Source organism: Amblyraja radiata, chromosome 2 (genome assembly GCF_010909765.2).
Source record: "Amblyraja radiata isolate CabotCenter1 chromosome 2, sAmbRad1.1.pri, whole genome shotgun sequence".
Classification (NCBI taxonomy): Eukaryota; Metazoa; Chordata; class Chondrichthyes; order Rajiformes; family Rajidae; genus Amblyraja; species Amblyraja radiata.
This window is the reverse complement of record NC_045957.1, coordinates 16,945,747-16,962,840: the sequence shown is the minus strand read 5'-3', so window position 1 is coordinate 16,962,840 and position 17,094 is coordinate 16,945,747. Positions and strand designations below refer to the sequence as shown.

General features: G+C 44.7%; 1 long non-coding RNA gene across 1 annotated transcript; it reads left to right on the top strand.

Moving 5' to 3' along the window:
• The first annotated feature begins 155 nt into the window (after positions 1 to 155).
• Positions 156 to 16,530, top strand: LOC116986635. Its single transcript, XR_004415540.1, has 3 exons — positions 156 to 287; positions 12,477 to 12,479; positions 16,518 to 16,530. It is a non-coding gene; the product is annotated as an uncharacterized LOC116986635 (long non-coding RNA).
• Positions 16,531 to 17,094: the final 564 nt, after the last annotated feature.

Below are 17,094 nucleotides of genomic sequence, written 5' to 3'. Positions count from 1 at the left end.
GCAAAGAATGGGAATAAACGGGGCTTTATCTGTTTGGCTGCCAGCGACAATCAGTGTTCCGCAAGGGTCGGTGTTGGGTCATGGAATTGATGTCTTTGTGGCCAAGTTCGGGGATAATATGAAGATAGGTGGAGGGGCAGGTAGTGTGGGGACTCTGCAGAGGGACCTGGACAGGTTGGGAGAGTGGGCAGAGAAATGGCAGATGGAATACAGCATAGCAAAGTGTGGAGTCATGCACTTTGGGAGTAGGAGTAAAGGCATACATTATTTTCTAAATTGGGAAACAAGTCCGAAATCAAAGGTGCGAATGGACTTTGGAATGCAGGTGCAGGATTCCCAGAAGGTTAATTTGCATGTTAAATCAGTGGTAAAGAAGGCAAATGTAATGTTAGCTTCCCTTTTGCGACGACTTTATCGAACAGGCCGCATTTGGAGTATTATGATCAGTTTTTGGCCCCATATCTGAGGAAGGACATACTGGCATTGGAGAGGATCCAGTGGAGGGTTACAAGAATGATCCCAGGGATGATTGTGTTTATGAATGATGAGTGTTTGACAGCTCTGGTCCTGTACTTGCTGGAGTTTAGGAGAATGAGAGGGGGACCTCATTGAAAGTTACCGAACGGTGAAAGGCCTGGATGGAGTGGATGTGGAGAGGATGTTTCCACTAGTGGGAGAGTCTAGGACCAGAGGTCACAGCCTCAGAATAAAAGGACATACATTTAGAAAGGAGATGTGGAGGAATTTCCTTTGCCAGAGGGAGGTGAATCTGTGCAATTCATTGGCACAGACAATTGTGGCCAAGTCATTGGGTAATTTTAAAATGGTGATGCCAGGTTTTAATTAGTAAGGGTGTCAAAGGTTACAGGGAGAAGGCAGGAGAATTTGGATTGAGGGAAAGATAGATCAGCTATGATTGAATGGCGGAGTAGACTCGAATGGCTTAATTCTGCTCTTATGACATGAATTTATGAAACCAGTGTGTGGGCAGACAGCCCAGAAATAGCCTCTTTATATTAAAGCCACTGAGCAGCAGACTTTTAGTAATATAGATTGTATAGGAAAGAACTGCAGATAGACACAAAATGCTGGAGTAACTCAGCGGGTCTGACAGCATCTCTGGAGAAAGGAACAAGGAATTCTCATCATAGAAACATAGAAACATAGAAAGTAGGTGCGAGAGTAGACCACCAGGTCCGTCGAGCCCGCACCGCCATTCGCTCATGGCTGAACACTAAACAGACACACTTACCCACAAACAGTAGACACAAGACACAGAACACAAGACACTACCCTCCCCTTTCGACTCATCGTTCCATTTTGCTCTTAGTTGGAGATTTAAAAAACCTACTATCTTTATATTACCCATGCCTCACATGGTGCTCAGTGCTCACATAAGTTCCCAGAGCTCCCCCTACTGCCTTATTTAGTACTTGGAAGCCTTAGAAGGATAGAATATAATCAGAATAAGTAAAATGTACAACATAACATGTTTTTCGAACAGAGACGAACATTGTTATATATATTCAAAAATTCAAGGCATTTCCTATACATATCGTACATATCTAGAAATTACAATTGACATCAGAGGATGACCATTTAACACAAACGCGTGAAATATCTGCCCACCGGATGAATGCAATTGCCTATTTTTAATTGTTTAATGAATCCAGTAAAATGGCAAAAATGTATAATTTAGAAATATTAAGTATAAAGGGAATATGCTGGAAAATCTCCACAGATCAGGCACGAGCTGTGGAGAATGACCAGAGTTCACATTTCAGAGCAATTACTTTTCATAAAGTTTGGGAAATATTAGAAGTCTAGAATATGGGGAAAGAGGTAAGGGAGGAAAGAACAGATAACATCCATGATATCAGCAAGGTTGAGGAGTTTTCATTATGAAAATAATTGTGGTGCTAGGAAGAGCAATCGTTAAAGAGATAAGTGAAGATGTGTGAAGTGTTGACCCAATAATATTGATGGAGTGACATAAGAAGCTGGAGTAACTCAGTGCGTCCCCCCTGACTTTCAGTCTGAAGAAGGGTCTTGACCCAAAACATCACCTATTCCTTTTTTCCAGAGATGCTGTCTAACCCGCTGAGTTACTCCAGCATTTTGTGTCTATCTGCAGTTCTTTCCTACACAATCTATATTACTAAAAGTCTGATCTTGACCACTTCCTGTTGTTCTGTATATTGATTTTAGAAACAACGCTGCCACTTATGGCTGTGATATTTGGCCATCTTACTCAGAGTCCCCCTCTGCTGCGCAGGACAAGAGGATTTTTCCCATCGATTAAAAATAAAAGAGTTATTAGTGGTTAAAAAATGTTGAGATTCTCTCTCCTGAAGGCCATGCCCCTGCCGGAGGGACTATAAAACCCAGAAGTGTTGAGTGCCTCAATCAGTCTCTGCAAGATGGGGGAGCGAGAGGGTCATGTCTCTCAGTCTGAGCTGTGAATAACACTGAACACATGTCTACTAAACTGTGAGTGGTTTTACTGACCTGTCAGTGCCCTAAATGTGGTTTGAAAATATAGTTTGTAAATGCGAAAGCTGGTTGCCTTTGGTTTGGAAATGCTAAAGCTGTGTTGCCTTTGGTTTGGAAATGCTAAAGCTGTGTTGCCTTTGGTTTGGAAATGCTAAAGCTGTGTTGCCTTTGGTTTGGAAATGCTAAAGCTGTGTTGCCTTTGGTTTGGAAATGCTAAAGCTGTGTTGCTTTTGGTTTAGAAATGCTAAAGCTGTGTTGCCTATGGTTTGGAAATGCTAAAGCTGTGTTGCCTAATTAAAGTTGCCTTGCCTAATTAAAGTTGCCTTGCCAAATTAAAGTTGCCTTGCCAAATTAAAGTTGCCTTGCCTAATTAAATTTGCCTTGCCAAATTAAAGTTGCCTTGCCTAATTAAAGTTGCCGAGGATCAGGTGCCGAGGATATTTCCCATTGATTAAAAATAAAAGAGTTATTAGTGTTTAAAAAATGTTGAGATTCTCTATCCTGTCAATCACGCTATGAAGGCCACGCACCTTCTGGTGGGAGGGGGGAGGGACTATAAAACCAAGAAGTGTGGCCCAATCTCTGCAAGATGGAGGAGGGAGAGGTCACGACTCGCTGTCTTTAGTGGCTTTGCACCCTGCTTGAAATGGTATGAAACTGCACGTGAATTTGGTGGCCTTGCACCCTGCTTGAAATGGAATTTCAAAGAATGGCCGTGAGTCAACTGCCAGCCCACCAGCCGTGAGTGAGCTGCCAGCACAACAGGCTTGAGTGACTGAACCACCAGCCAAAGGATCCATTCGGCCCACAATGTCCATACTAGCCCTCGGAAACTGTTCCGTCAGCCACAAAAAGAGCGAGCGAACAGCGGAGAGAGAGAGAGAGAGAGAGAGAGAGAGAGAGAGAGAGAGAGAGAGAGAGGGAGAGAGAGGAGGAGAGAGGGAAAGAGAGAGAGAGAGGAGGAGAGAGAGAGAGGGAAAGAGAGAGAAAAGAAGGAAGAGGAGAACAGAGAATAGGAAGAAAGAGAGAGACAAAAGAGAAGAAAGAGAGAAAGAGACGAGAAAAGAGGAAGCAAAAAGAGAAGAAGAAAAAAGAGAAAAAGAGAGAACAAAGCGAGAGAGAGAAAAAAGAGACAAGAAAAGAGAGACAGAAGAAAACAAAAGCATAAAACTCCTCTCTCCCCCTCCCCCCTTCTCTCTCCCTCCCTCTCTCTCCCTCTCTCTCCCTGTACATAAACTTGCAATAGGCCGATGGCCCATTATTGATTGCTACACGTTCTTGTAGCTGTAAGCAGTACAACACAATAGCAAGTTTAGCAATTCAATATTCATTTCTTAGTGTTAGTTAATGTCGATTAGTGTGTGCGTACATATGTGCATGTTGGTCATTCACCGTCTCTCAGGTTATGGCATGCTGTTACGTATTGTGCACCAAGATGTGCCGTATTTCCTTGGCCAAGGATTATTCTTAGTTTTGATGTATCATCTAGTTCTTTAAAATCAGGGGTTGCCACACTGAGTTTGTCAAAGTATGCTTTCCTTGTTTTGTCAAATTTATTGCATTTTAGGAGGAAGTGCACCTCTGTTTCAACCTCATCTGTCAAACAGTGGCCACATATTCTGTTTTCTCTTGGTTGCCAGAATCTCTTCTGTCTTCCTTTTTCAACTGCCAAATAGTGGTCACTTAACCTGTATTTGGTGAGGGTCTGTCTCTGCTTTATGTCTCTAACAGTTGAGAGATAGTCTGCCAATTTATAGTCTCTTTTTAGGGAACGGTAACATTCTAATCTGCTTTGGTTTTTGGTTTCTTTATCCCAATGTTCCAAGTACGTTTCTTTACATTGTTTGATAATTTGGTTCACTCTAATTTGTGATTGGGGGCCAGTATTGATCTGGGGCCGGTCAGGATTTAACTGGATAGGGTTTAACTGAATAGGGTAGTTAGTCTCAGTACCAACTGACACATGGAACTCTTTTCTGGGCTCCCCTCTTGTGTTTGAAGGGCTTTAAACTGGAGGGTATCTGGGGGGCTAGATTTAAGGTGATTCCAAAAATTTAGTGCTCTTTTCTGGATATTTATTATCAGTGGGTATCTGCCTAGTTCCGCCCTACAGACGTTTGTTGGTGTTTTCCTTTGGATACGGAGGGTATTCCGACAAAATTCCGCATGCAGGGCCTCCGTTGTATGTTTTTCCCATTTACTATAACTATGGTGACTGAGCGGACCCCATACTTCACAACCATTAAGCGCAATAGGCTGGATTACACTGTCAAATATTTTAAGCCAGATTTATGTTTATCTTCCTGGCATCTGGGTCTTTTCTGAAAAATCATGATGTTGGATTTCTTTAGATTTACTGCCAGGGCCCAATTTTGGCAGTACACATCAAGTAGGTCCAACTGTTGCTGCAGTCCCTGTTCTGTGGGGGACAGCAGAAGCAAGTCATCCGCATAAAACAGGGATTTTACCTCTCTGTCCAGAAGACAGAGGCCCGGCGCTGTGCTCTGGTCCAACTTTACTGCCAAATCGTTGATATATACATTAAACAGTGTTGGGCTCAGATTGCAGCCTTGCCGGACGCCTCTTCTCTGGGCAAAGAGATCAGTGCGTTTGTCCCCAATTTTACCGCCACATTTATTATTCAGGTACATTGATTTGATAAGGTCATATACCTTTCCTCCTATACCACAGCCGAGGAGTTTGTAATAGAGTCCTTCATGCCAAATAGAGTCAAATGCTTTCTCAAAGTCAATAAAACAGGCGATTATTTTCCCATTTTTCATTTGGTGTACATGTTTTTCAATGAGGATGTGGAGGGTATAAATGTGGTCAGTGGTACTGTGTTTTGGGAGGAAGCCGATTTGGTTGGTTGGTAGATAGATAGATAGATAGATAGATAGATAGATAGATAGATAGATAGATAGATAGATAGATAGATAGATAGATAGATAGATAGATAGATAGATAGATAGATAGATAGATAGATAGATAGATAGATAGATAGATAGATAGATAGATAGATAGATAGATAGATAGATAGATAGATAGATAGATAGATAGATAGATAGATAGATAGATAGATAGATATAATTTATTGCCACACAACCAGGGTTGGTGGAAATTTGGGTTGTCAGCAGCAGTACAATAATAAATAACACACAATAAAACTGTAACACAAACATCCACCACAGCATTCATCACTGTGGTGGAAGGCACAAAAATGTGGCCAGTCCTCCTCCATTTCCCCCCCGTGTACAGGACCAGAGTCCAGTCAGTCCAGGATCGGCTCTTCCTCACCGGAGACCGCGGCTTTAGATTGTTGTAGGCTGCAGGCCGGCGGTCGAGATTTAAAGTCCCCGCCGCAGCCAGAAGCACCGTAGACTGCAGGGCCCGGCGGTCGAAGCTCCCCTCCAGGGGTGATGGTAAGTCCATGCCGGCCCCGCGGTAGAAGTTGGCCGCGGGCCGGCAGTGATGGCTTCTTCTTCCCCCGGGTCCCCAACGTGAGATCCCGGGCTGTAGACGCCGCACCAGCTGGAGCTCTGTAGACCGCGGCTTCAGGCTGCGACTTCAGGCTGCCGGCTGCCCCGGGCCAGCGAAACGGAGCGCTCCCCTCCAGCGAGCCCCAGCGAGGGTCGCCCGCTCCACGCCGAGAGTCCACGCTGTGTCCGCCGCTGAAGCCCCGGGCGTGTCTCCGGGAAAGGCCGCGTCGATCCTTGATGTTAGGCCACGGGGGAGGCGACCTGGAAAAAGTCGCCTCGCCATGGAGGAGGCGACCGAAGCGGTTTCCCCCTCACCCCCCCACACCACCCCCCACACAAAACACACGAAGAAACACAAAATACACACTTTAAAACATACTAAAAAATAAAAAAATTCTGGAAAAACTGACGCGCTGCTGACAAGGCTGCACACAGAGGAGCGCCCCCTACAGGATCAGGTTTTTACTGAGAATGTTGTGTTTGTTAAGGAAATCCTGCATTCTGTTGTTTATGATACTGCAGAATAACTTCCCTAGGCAGCTACTGACACAGATGCCACGATAATTATTTGGGTCTAATTTGTTTCCATTCTTATAAATGGGTGAAATAAGACCTTGGCACCAAATATCAGGGAAATAACCTGATCGTAGTATGATGTTGAACAGCCTAAGCACTATGTCCTGCATCTCCGGAGTGCTGTACTTGAGCATTTCATTTTTGATGCTGTCTGGACCACAGGCTTTCTTTGAGTGGAGAGATTTTATTTTTATGGTCAGTTCTTCCAAGGTAATTGGGGAATCAAGAGGGTTTTGATAATCTTTAATTACTATTTCTAGTGTTTGGAATTTTACTTTGATATGGGAATAATTTGAGTTTATTTTATTTATTGGGATGTCCTTATATAGATTTTTGAAGTGTGCTCTCCAGAAATCACCGTCTTGAATTGGTAGTGTTTGTAGTTTTGTTGTGCTCAGGTTATTCCACATATCCCAAAATTGGTTTTGATTTATGGAATTTTCAATTTCTTCAAGTCTCTTGTGAGTGTAGTTTTGTCTTTTGTTCCTAATCGTGTGTTTATACCTTTTAAGAGTTTCATTATATCTAATACGTAAGTCTGGGTTGTTTGGTTGACGGTGTTTTTGGTTCGATATTTTCCTCAGGTCTTTTCTGACACTTTTACACTCATGGTCGAACCATTTTTCATGGTTGTGTTTTTTGATAATTTTTCTCTTCTGTTTCACAAGGTCAGCTTTGATGGCTGCCTTGTGAAAGATCATATTAATGTCATTTATAGCCATGTTTACACCATCTCTAGTAGTCTCATATGGGTTTGTCTTGAATTTCAGTATTTTATTTGTGAGATCGGGTGAGTTCAGGGCCATGATGAATTTATCTCCACTATCTGAAACCCATTTGTAAGTCTGATTTAGTTTATACAGCTTACTGGGTTTCTTTTTTACGTCTTTAGTTTGAACAGGAAATTTTAGGTACACGTTGATTTGACTATGGTCTGAAAGAGGGGACTGCTGCCTAACAGTGAATGCACTGAGGAATATGTAAACCTTCCCAGCGAGTCCCATCTGAGCCTACCATTAACTATGTACAGGCCCAAGGCTCGACAGAGATGCACTACCTCTCTACCACTTTTATTTATTTCACAGTCAAGGTTGTTTCGGTTAATGATAGTTGATGTGACATACAAGGGGGCTTGACCGAACACATGGCTGTTGCCCTGTGGGTCTATGGAATCGGGTTCATATCCGGTCCTTGCATTCAGGTCTCCACATAGTAGCACATTTCCCTGGGCCTGGAAATGATTGATTTTCCTGTGGAGAGTTTCAAATATATCCTCTTCAAAATATGGCGATTCTGTTGGGGGTATGTAGGCGGCACATAGATATATATCTTTTCCAATTATCCCAATTCTTTTATCTAGTTTCAACCATACGGCAGGTACTTTAAAACTTTGACCGCCGGCCTGCGGCCTATACCAGCCTGAAGCCGCGGTCTCTGGTTGGGAAGAGCCGATCCTGGACTCACCTTGACTTTGACTTTGTCCCTTACCATACGGCTGTGGAGGGTGGTGGTCCCGACCACGGGGGGAAATGGAGGAGGACTGGCCAAGCTCTGTGCCTTCCACCACAGTGATGAATGCTGTGGTGGATGTTTGTGTAAAATTTTTATTGTGGTTGTGTTCTTTATTACTGTACCGCTGCTGGCAACCCAAATTCCACCGACCTTGGTTGTGTGGCAATTAAATTATATCTATCTATCTATCTATATGTGATTTCCCCTGTTTTATTGATGTAATGTGACTGTCTAGTTCTTCTTTGTACCACACCAAGACCCCCCCGGAGGTTCTGCCCTTATGTATATCAGTAGTTTTTACTGAGGGCACCATGACTTCATGGTACCCTGAGGGACAGTGAATGAACGTATCCTTTCGATACCATGTTTCTGTTAATATCAGTATATCAGTGTCTTCTATAGACTTTAGGAACTCAGGGTTCCCAGTCTTCATCCCGAAGGTTGAAGAGTAGAGACCCTGGATATTCCAGCAGCCTATATGGAATGAACTCATTTATTTTGTCTTTATATTCTCTTCTTTTTTAGTTTAAATAAAACCTATTTTGTGGGACAGGTGCAAAAACACTAGTTTTTTCTATAGTTGGGGAATGTTAGGTACAGTTTTGTATGCCATGGTAAGGCAGACTCATACTGCCACCTAGTAATAATAACTATATTAATAATCAATATCAACAGTATTAATATCAACTCTCTCTCTCTCTCTCTCTCTCTCTCTCTCTCTCGCTCTCGCTCTCGCTCTCGCTCTCGCTCTCGCTCTCACTCTCGCTCTCGCTCTCTCTCTCTCTTAATCCTATTTGTGTAATGTTACCCATTTCTGACCATGCTACTAACCATTCATTTGCTGCTGACACCCCATTATGCCCCATTACTCTGTGGACTGACCTTTGATCTTGCATCCCACTTAAACTTGAGCTCATGCAAATCTCAGTGGTCTATCTTTGGACTTTCACAAAGTCTGACTCAACCAATGTTCAATAATTACATTGGTTCCTGGTCCAGCAAAGCATTGATTTTAATTGTTTTGTCCTTGTTATGAATCACTCCATTGCTTTGTCCTTCTTTATCTCAGCAATTTACAGTCTTACAAAATCATTATGGATTCAATTCTGGCATGTGCAAGATTCCAGTTTTCATTGCTTTAGCCCTTCATTTTCAAGAGAGAGGTAGATTTACCTCTCAAATCTTAAAGGGAATCAAGGGATATGGGGAAAAAGCCAGAACGGGGTACGAATTTTAGATGATCAGCCATGATCGTATTGGATGGCGCTGGCTCGAAGGGCTGAATGGCCTAGTCCTACACATATTTTCTATGTTTCTATTTATTTAGTGCCTGAGCTCTGGAATTCTAAATCTCTTTACCTTTCCACGTTCTGCTTCTTTCCAATGATCCTTTAAATCTGCTTCTTCATAGAGTCGTTTTCCCTTCCTTATCATAGAATGTTATAGAAACATGTAAAATTCTTAAAGGATTGGACAGGCTAGATGCAGGAAAAATGTTCCCGAAGTTGGTGGAGTCGAGAACCAGGGGTCACAGTTTCGGAATAAGGGGTAGGCCATTTAGGACTGAGATGAGGAAAAAACTTTTTCACCCAGGGAGTTCTGAATCTGTGGAATTCTCTACCGCAGAAGGCAGTGGAGGCCAATTCACTTGATGTGTTCAAGAGGGAGTTAGATTTAGCTCTTAAGGCTATAGGAATCAAGGGATATGGGGAAAAAACAGGAATGGGGTACTGATTTTAGATGATCAGCCATGATCATATTGAATGGCGGTGCTCGCTCGCAGGGTCATTCGGCGTACTCCTGCACCTATTTTTCTATGTTTCTAAGTTTCTATAATATCCCCTGTGTGAGTCAGTGTAACATGTTATTCAACAATGATCCTGTGAGCTGCCTTGGTTCATGATAAATGCGCAGACATCCTTTACTTTTGGCAACTGGCATTTCCAAAACAGGAATAGAACTTCATCTTTACTTCCACGCATTAATAACACAAAATAGTGGCATAATTCTGCTTTTGAAAACAGTGCCATATCAAATAATGTGAATTTCATCGAGGGGTGATTCATTGGCTTAAAACACTGTATTTATTTACTTTGCTAGCAGCAGAAAGAATGCTGTCAGAAAAAAATTGAAAGAAGGGAATTCTGTTAACATGCAGTGGGCTTGTATGAAAGACGCTTCCGGTGAAACAGTTTCAAGCCTCACGTGATATATTATGTGATAAGTGAACAGCTTCAAAGCAATTTATTAAACTAATCACTGCAGGCATGAGCAGCCATTCATTTTTGGTGGCTGTTGGCAGAACCTTTCCACTGTTATTATCAAGATTGTTTGTAATGCTGCCACGATTAACATACAGAGTGTTTCCCTTGAGTGTTTCCACACACAGGACAAGGGACTTTGTGCATCTGTATCCCAGGGGTGATTGAGCATGTTTTGGAAAGTTTACAGATATATCTTGTTCCATAGTAGAGCAGTGGAACAGCTGAGACAACACCAAGCGTTTAATTTCCTTGCTGCACTATATGTACAAACCAGGCCAAAGCAACCAATGTAATGGCAAATATAAATTTGTAGACATATGAGATGCTCAGTCTTATACAGAATTTCTTGTTCCCATGATGTGAGATTGCTACTTGAGTCCGCTGTATTACCTAGCAGTTGCCTAAAGCATTGATACTCTGAAACCAGGAGAAAGTTTCTGGGTAGAAAGTCCTATCCAACAGGTGTTTTCTGTGCATTATGTCATATGTTGTGTAAGAATCTCCACTTGAGAGGCTCACGTGGTACTAATTGAATAAAGACAGTGTGGACACATGGCTCAAAAGATAGCATAGACTTCCCCATCCTCCAGGGGGAGTGCAAACCACATTTTTGCAAACAGTCATCACCAAAGTTACATAATTTTCCAGGAAGTAACTGCAGATGCAGGTTTACACTGAAGAAAGACACAAAATGCTGGAGTAACTCAGTGGGACAGGCAGCATATCGGGATAAAAGGAATGAAATCGGTGACGTTTCGGAGGGCCCGTGATGCAGCCTACAGAGCCGGTAACACAGCCGCTCGTCGATCTACCAGGACTGCACTGGAAAAAGGAATCAAGGCAGCGAAACGTGCCTATGCAGAGAAAATCCAGGGACACCTCTGTGACACAGGAGGCACCAGGAGGATGTGGAAGGGAATCCAAACACTGACGGGGTACAAGGCAAGGCAGCAGGTAACTGACACCGACACTTCTCTTCCAGATAAACTGAACAATTTCTTTGCACGTTTTGATGCAGGTAACACCACACCCAAGGGGAGAGCCAGCCCCTGCTCACAAACTGACCAGCCAGTCCTTATCATAGACTCAATGGAGACACGGAGAACCCTGTCCAAGGTCAACCCGTGGAAAGCAGTTGGACCCGACAACATCCCAGGACGTGTGCTCAAGGAATGTGCTGATGAGTTAGCAGATGTGCTAACAGACATCTTCAACATCTCCCTTAGTCAAGCCATTGTCCCCACATGCCTCAAAACTTCCACAATAATCCCAATAGCAAAGAAATCAGTTGTGGCCTGCCTAAATGATTACCGCCCAGTCGCCCTGACCCCCATAGTAATGAAGTGCTTTAAACGCCTGGTTAAACCTCACATTACTGCCAGCCTCCCCTCATCGTTAGACCCCCTCCAGTTCGCCTATTGCCCCAACCGTTCTACAGAAGATGCCATCTCTACTACACTGCACACAGTACTCACTCATCTGGAAAACAAAAACACCTACGCCAGAATCCTGTACATTGACTTCAGCTCAGCTTTTAACACCATCATCCCACAGAGACTTGTGGAGAAACTAACCCTGCTGGGCCTCAACACCACCCTGTGTCACTGGATCCTGGACTTTCTGAAAGAGAGATTGCAGTCAGTCCGTGTTGGCAAGAACACCTCAGGCTCGATCACGCTGAGCACCGGCTCCCCTCAAGGCTGTGTGCTCAGCCCGCTGTTGTTCACACTGCTCACACATGACTGTGCTGCTAGATTCAGGGACAACAGGATTATAAAATTTACAGATGACACCACAGTGGTGGGACTCGTCATTGGAGATGATGAAACAATGTACAGGGAGGAAGTGAAACAACTAGTGGACTGGTGCGGCAACAACAATTTAGAATTAAACGTTGACAAAACAAAGGAGATGATTGCCGACTTCAGGAGGTCGCAGCCCAAACACATACCCCTCAACATCAGTGGCACCACGGTGGAGAAAGTGGAGAGCATAAAGTTCCTCGGAGTGCAAATTACAGACACTCACCTGGTCCAGGAACAACACTGGGATTGTCAAATGGGCCCATCAGTGACTGCACTACCTGAGGAAACTCAAACAGGCCTCACTCCCCACCAACATCCTCAGGACTTTTTACAGGGGCACGGTGGAGTCTGTACTCACGTAGTGCATGAATATGTGGTACTCAAACTGTAACTGCTCAGACAGGAAGTCTCTTCAGACGGTAGTGAGGAGAGCAGAGAGGATCATTGGCGTCTCCCTACCCTCGGTACAAGAACTGTTCCAGAGCCGCTGCCTGAAAAAAGCACTGAGAATAGTTAAGGACACACTGCACGCCCTCCACACACATCTGGATCTCCTGCCATCAGGCAAGAGATACCGTAGCATCAAAGCCCGGACTACAAGACTGCTAAACAGCTTCCTTCCACAGGCTGTGAGGCTGCTAAACAGTCACTCTGTACTCACAGTCACCTGATTCTGCTGCTTTTTTGCACTGACAATTTAATAACTCTGGCACTGGTCACTTAAATCAGCTGCCCTGGACATTTTATGACTGTTTTTTTACTGTATTTTCATGTTGCTGTTTTTACCTGCACTTTTAACTATTCGTACTGTTTTATCAGGGACTGGATTGTTTTTATTGTTTTTATTATGTGTGAAATGTTTGAGTTTTATGTGCGATGCTCCGGTATCCCCTAGGAAACGCCTTCTCATTTTGCACTGTACAATTGTTGCTTTGCAAGATGACAATAAAGGTTGATTTGATTTGATTTGATTTGATTTGATCTATTCCACATCTTCCTTGGTCTTCATTCCCCATTAATCTCTTGTTTCCACACCTTACTTTTCCGTATCTCTCATTTCCCTCTCCTCTGACTCTCAGTCTGAAGGAGCATCTCAATTCAAAATGTCATCCATTCTTTCTATCCAGAGATGCTGCCTGTCCCTCTGAGTTACTCCAGCATTTTGTGTCTATCTACATAATTGTCTAATCACCCTTTGTGATTCTTCAAATGCCTTTGTCTCTCCTACTGCCCCAACACTGTTCTCCCACAGTGGTTGTAGCAAAGATGGTGGTAGGCTGCCTATTGACAATGAAGGAAGCAGAGGGCACTGTGAGAATCCACCTCAAGCAGCTCTAGGTCCACATGCTGATATTTTGTCCTGCACTGTGTTACCAAGAATGGCCACTTACTACGATGGCTTGCTTGAACAACAAGATCCTGGTTGACAGTGGATCATCCTGGTAAGGCACAACCAAGTTGTGCTTCACTAATTACATTGTGAAGCCATGGTCCCCAGTAAAATAGTGGCCGATTTGGGAACTCCAAACCGGAGTGTGTGTTCCGATCCGTCCCGACGTCGGAGTTTCGATCATCCCGACGAGAGGGCTTGTACATCGGGCCATCCATAGTGGCGACTATGGAGAGTTCATAGCCCCGACCACGGTGAACAAAGGAGGAAGATTGACTGAACGTTATTGCCTTCCATCACAGTAAAGAATGTTGATTCCACTGTGGTGGATGTTTATGTTAAATTTTATTGTGTATTGTGCTCTTTTTGATTGTATGGCTGCAGGGTAACTCATTTCACTGTACCTTAATTGGTGCATGTGACAATAAATGTGAACTTGAACTTGATGCGCTCTTCCACCAGCTGAGGACCTGCCGCAGCAGCCTGGGGCATCTGCTGGGGCCAGTCGAACTCTCAGAGCTCATCTAAATACATATTGTAACTGCTAGGACTCAAACACATGTAAAGATACAACATATTTTATTAAGCACTTACAGCTCAGGATCTGCAGTACGTTACATTTCCAGCTGCTACATCTACAGCCTGCGAGTTCTGATATTGTAAAGCATGTATAAGGCGGGGCTTCTACTAACAAGCGCTATGATTGGCTAGCATGCAATAGCCGATCTACACATATGCTGAGTCAGCAGTGTGAGGAGAATTAGTTAGAAGGAACAGTATCTTCTTATTAATTCTGCATTAATCCTGTAAAATAAGTTGTCAAGTGTGGGAGTCCCAACAACTGTTGAAAGTGTTTATTTTTTTAAATTTCAAAATATACTTTAATCGAGAAATAAATATATACAATACATGATCCTTACAAAACTCCACCCGACATTCAACACTGCTTACACAAATTTCACAAATTTATCCCCCACCCTTGCCACTCATGTGACCCACTGGCATGGAATCCCTTCCCTTATTTTGAGGGGCATCTCCATCACACCTTGCCCCCCATGTCCAGCTGCGGAAGGACTCTAGACTGTAGTCCTCCCCCACCGAGCCTTGTCGTTGGCTGCATGGAGTTTCAGTGCTTTCCTCAGCACGTACTCCTGCAATCTGTAGCGGGCCAGTCGGCAGCATTCCCCGACGGACATCTCGCTCTGCTGGGTGGTCAACAACGCTCGGGCAGACCAAAGAACGTCTTTCACGTTGGAGGTGTTTATTAATACATTAGTTCAAGTTACCAGCTAGCGTCTGTCATTAACATATTGATTTCCATTGCCTTTATACTCTGCTGCATCCCTTGTACTCCATTGTCCAAAAGACGCCAGTCAGTATCTATCACAACATACTAACTGTCGGTTCCACTATATCCCGGTTCTCGCAGACTCGCCATTAACACCTTCATTGACATTACCTTTGTACTCCATTAGGCCAAGACCGAATAAGAGGCGATCCAGTGTCAAATTATTAACATATTAAGTATGCTTCCCTTTGTACCCTGTTGCATGCGGAACTGGGTAGTCATGACTTTTGTACAATGTAAAGCACAGTTCCTGTAATTAACATATTAATCTCTTGTGCATGTGTGAGCTATGCAAAAAGAATTTCACTGGGCAATGCATAAGTGAAAATAAAGAACCATTGAACCACTGATAAATCATGCACCTCCGACAGACACAAAGCACAATCCAACCCCTATGGAAGCTAAACAGATGCCTTGTTACCCTTTCAACCTCATGTGTGTGACTACGTGAAGAACCCCGTACAACCGCACGTGCGTCATTACGTCAGACGCATTGGAGCAGGCGACCGGTTTGAGCAGCAGAAGCTCGTTTGTATTTCTTACCTGTTTTGTTTCCTTGCAGGAACCTCTTGTTCCAGAGGCTTCCTGCTGGATGATTTGCGAGGACCGATGAGGGAACCAGCTATGGGCTGTGGGGAAACCCCGGTTCTCGCCGCGGAAGCGGATAGCTGGGGAATGTCGGGTTTCGCGAGGTCAGTCGCTGACGGGGTGGTCAGTGACTTCCAGGCGCTCCGGGTGCCGGGAGGGTTTCCCTCCGATAGGCAGGTACACGCTGGGGTTCCCGGGGAGGGGACCTCCAGTAGACCAGGTGCTGGGAGGGTTTTCCCTCGATATGAATATAGATGTTGGGGTTCCCGGGGAGGGGACAGCCAGCAGACCGGGTGTCGGAAGGGGTTTTCCCCCCAATACAGATATAGATGCTGGGGTTCCCGGGTAGGGGAAATCCAGTAGTAATGCGGCTCTCAGACCGCAGGGGTCCCCAGGATAGGGGTTAAATGGACCGCAACAGTCAGCCCTGGTGCCGGTAGGGGGTTTTCCCTCTGGTAATACATAGAAACATAGAAAATAGGTGCAGGAGTAGGCCATTCGGCCCTTCGAGCCTGCACCGCCATTCAATATGATCATGGCTGATCATCCAACTCAGTATCCTGTACCTGCCTTCTCTCCATACCCCCTGATACCTTTAGCCACAAGGGCCACATCTAACTCCCTCTTAAATATAGCCAATGACTGGCCTCAACTACCTTCTGTGGCAGAGAATTCCAGAGATTCACCACTCTCTGTGTGAAAAATGTTTTTCTCATCTCGGTCCTAAAAGATTTCCCCCTTATCCTTAAACTGTGACCCCTTGTTCTGGACTTCCCCAACATCGGGAACAAACTTCCTGCATCTAGCCTGTCCAACCCCTTAAGAATTTTGTAAGTTTCTATAAGATCCCCCCTCAATTTTCTAAATTCTAGCGAGTGCAAGCCGAGTCTATCCAGTCTTTCATCATATGAAAGTCCTGACATACATATGCATGCTGGGATTCCCGGGGAGGGGAAATCCAGCAGCAATGCGGTGCCCAGACCACAGAGGTCCCCAAGATATGGGGTAAACCGACCAAAATGGTCAGCCCTGGTGCCGGGAGGGTTCCCTTCCGGTAATGAGAGAATTTGGAGGTTGGCCAGGATGGAGCCCCTAATGGAGAGGAGGCTCCATCTAGATACACTCCAACAGCAGGAGTTGTGTCAGTGCGGGACTATGGGAGAGACCCGCCAGCAGCGCCTTGGACAGGGCTGCTTCAAGGAGATGTCGAGTCTATTGGCAGTGTTGGGCATATGGGAGAGCCCGCACTAGCAGCGCCTTGTAACAGGGCTGCTTAATGGGGATGCCGAATCTATGACAGTGCCGGCCTATGGTAGAGGCTGCGCCAGCAGCGCCTTGTAATAGGGCTGCTTAATGTATGGCAGCAGCACCTGTATAAGGGCTGCATAATGTCTCCCTCATGGAGGAGGTGAACTTACCAGGGCAGTTTTGTTCTGACCCTGAAGTTGGAGGTATTGCAGAACAGCATACCCCAAGGGATGGAAGCCGCCGGGTCAGTATGTAATCTGACGCCGAGTTTATGGCAGCGCTGGTTTATTGCTCTAGGCCACGCCAGCAGCGCCTTGGGCTGCTTAATGCCTCCCTCATGGAGGAGGAGAGCATGCCGGGTCAGTGTAAATCTGACGCTGAGGGTATAGCC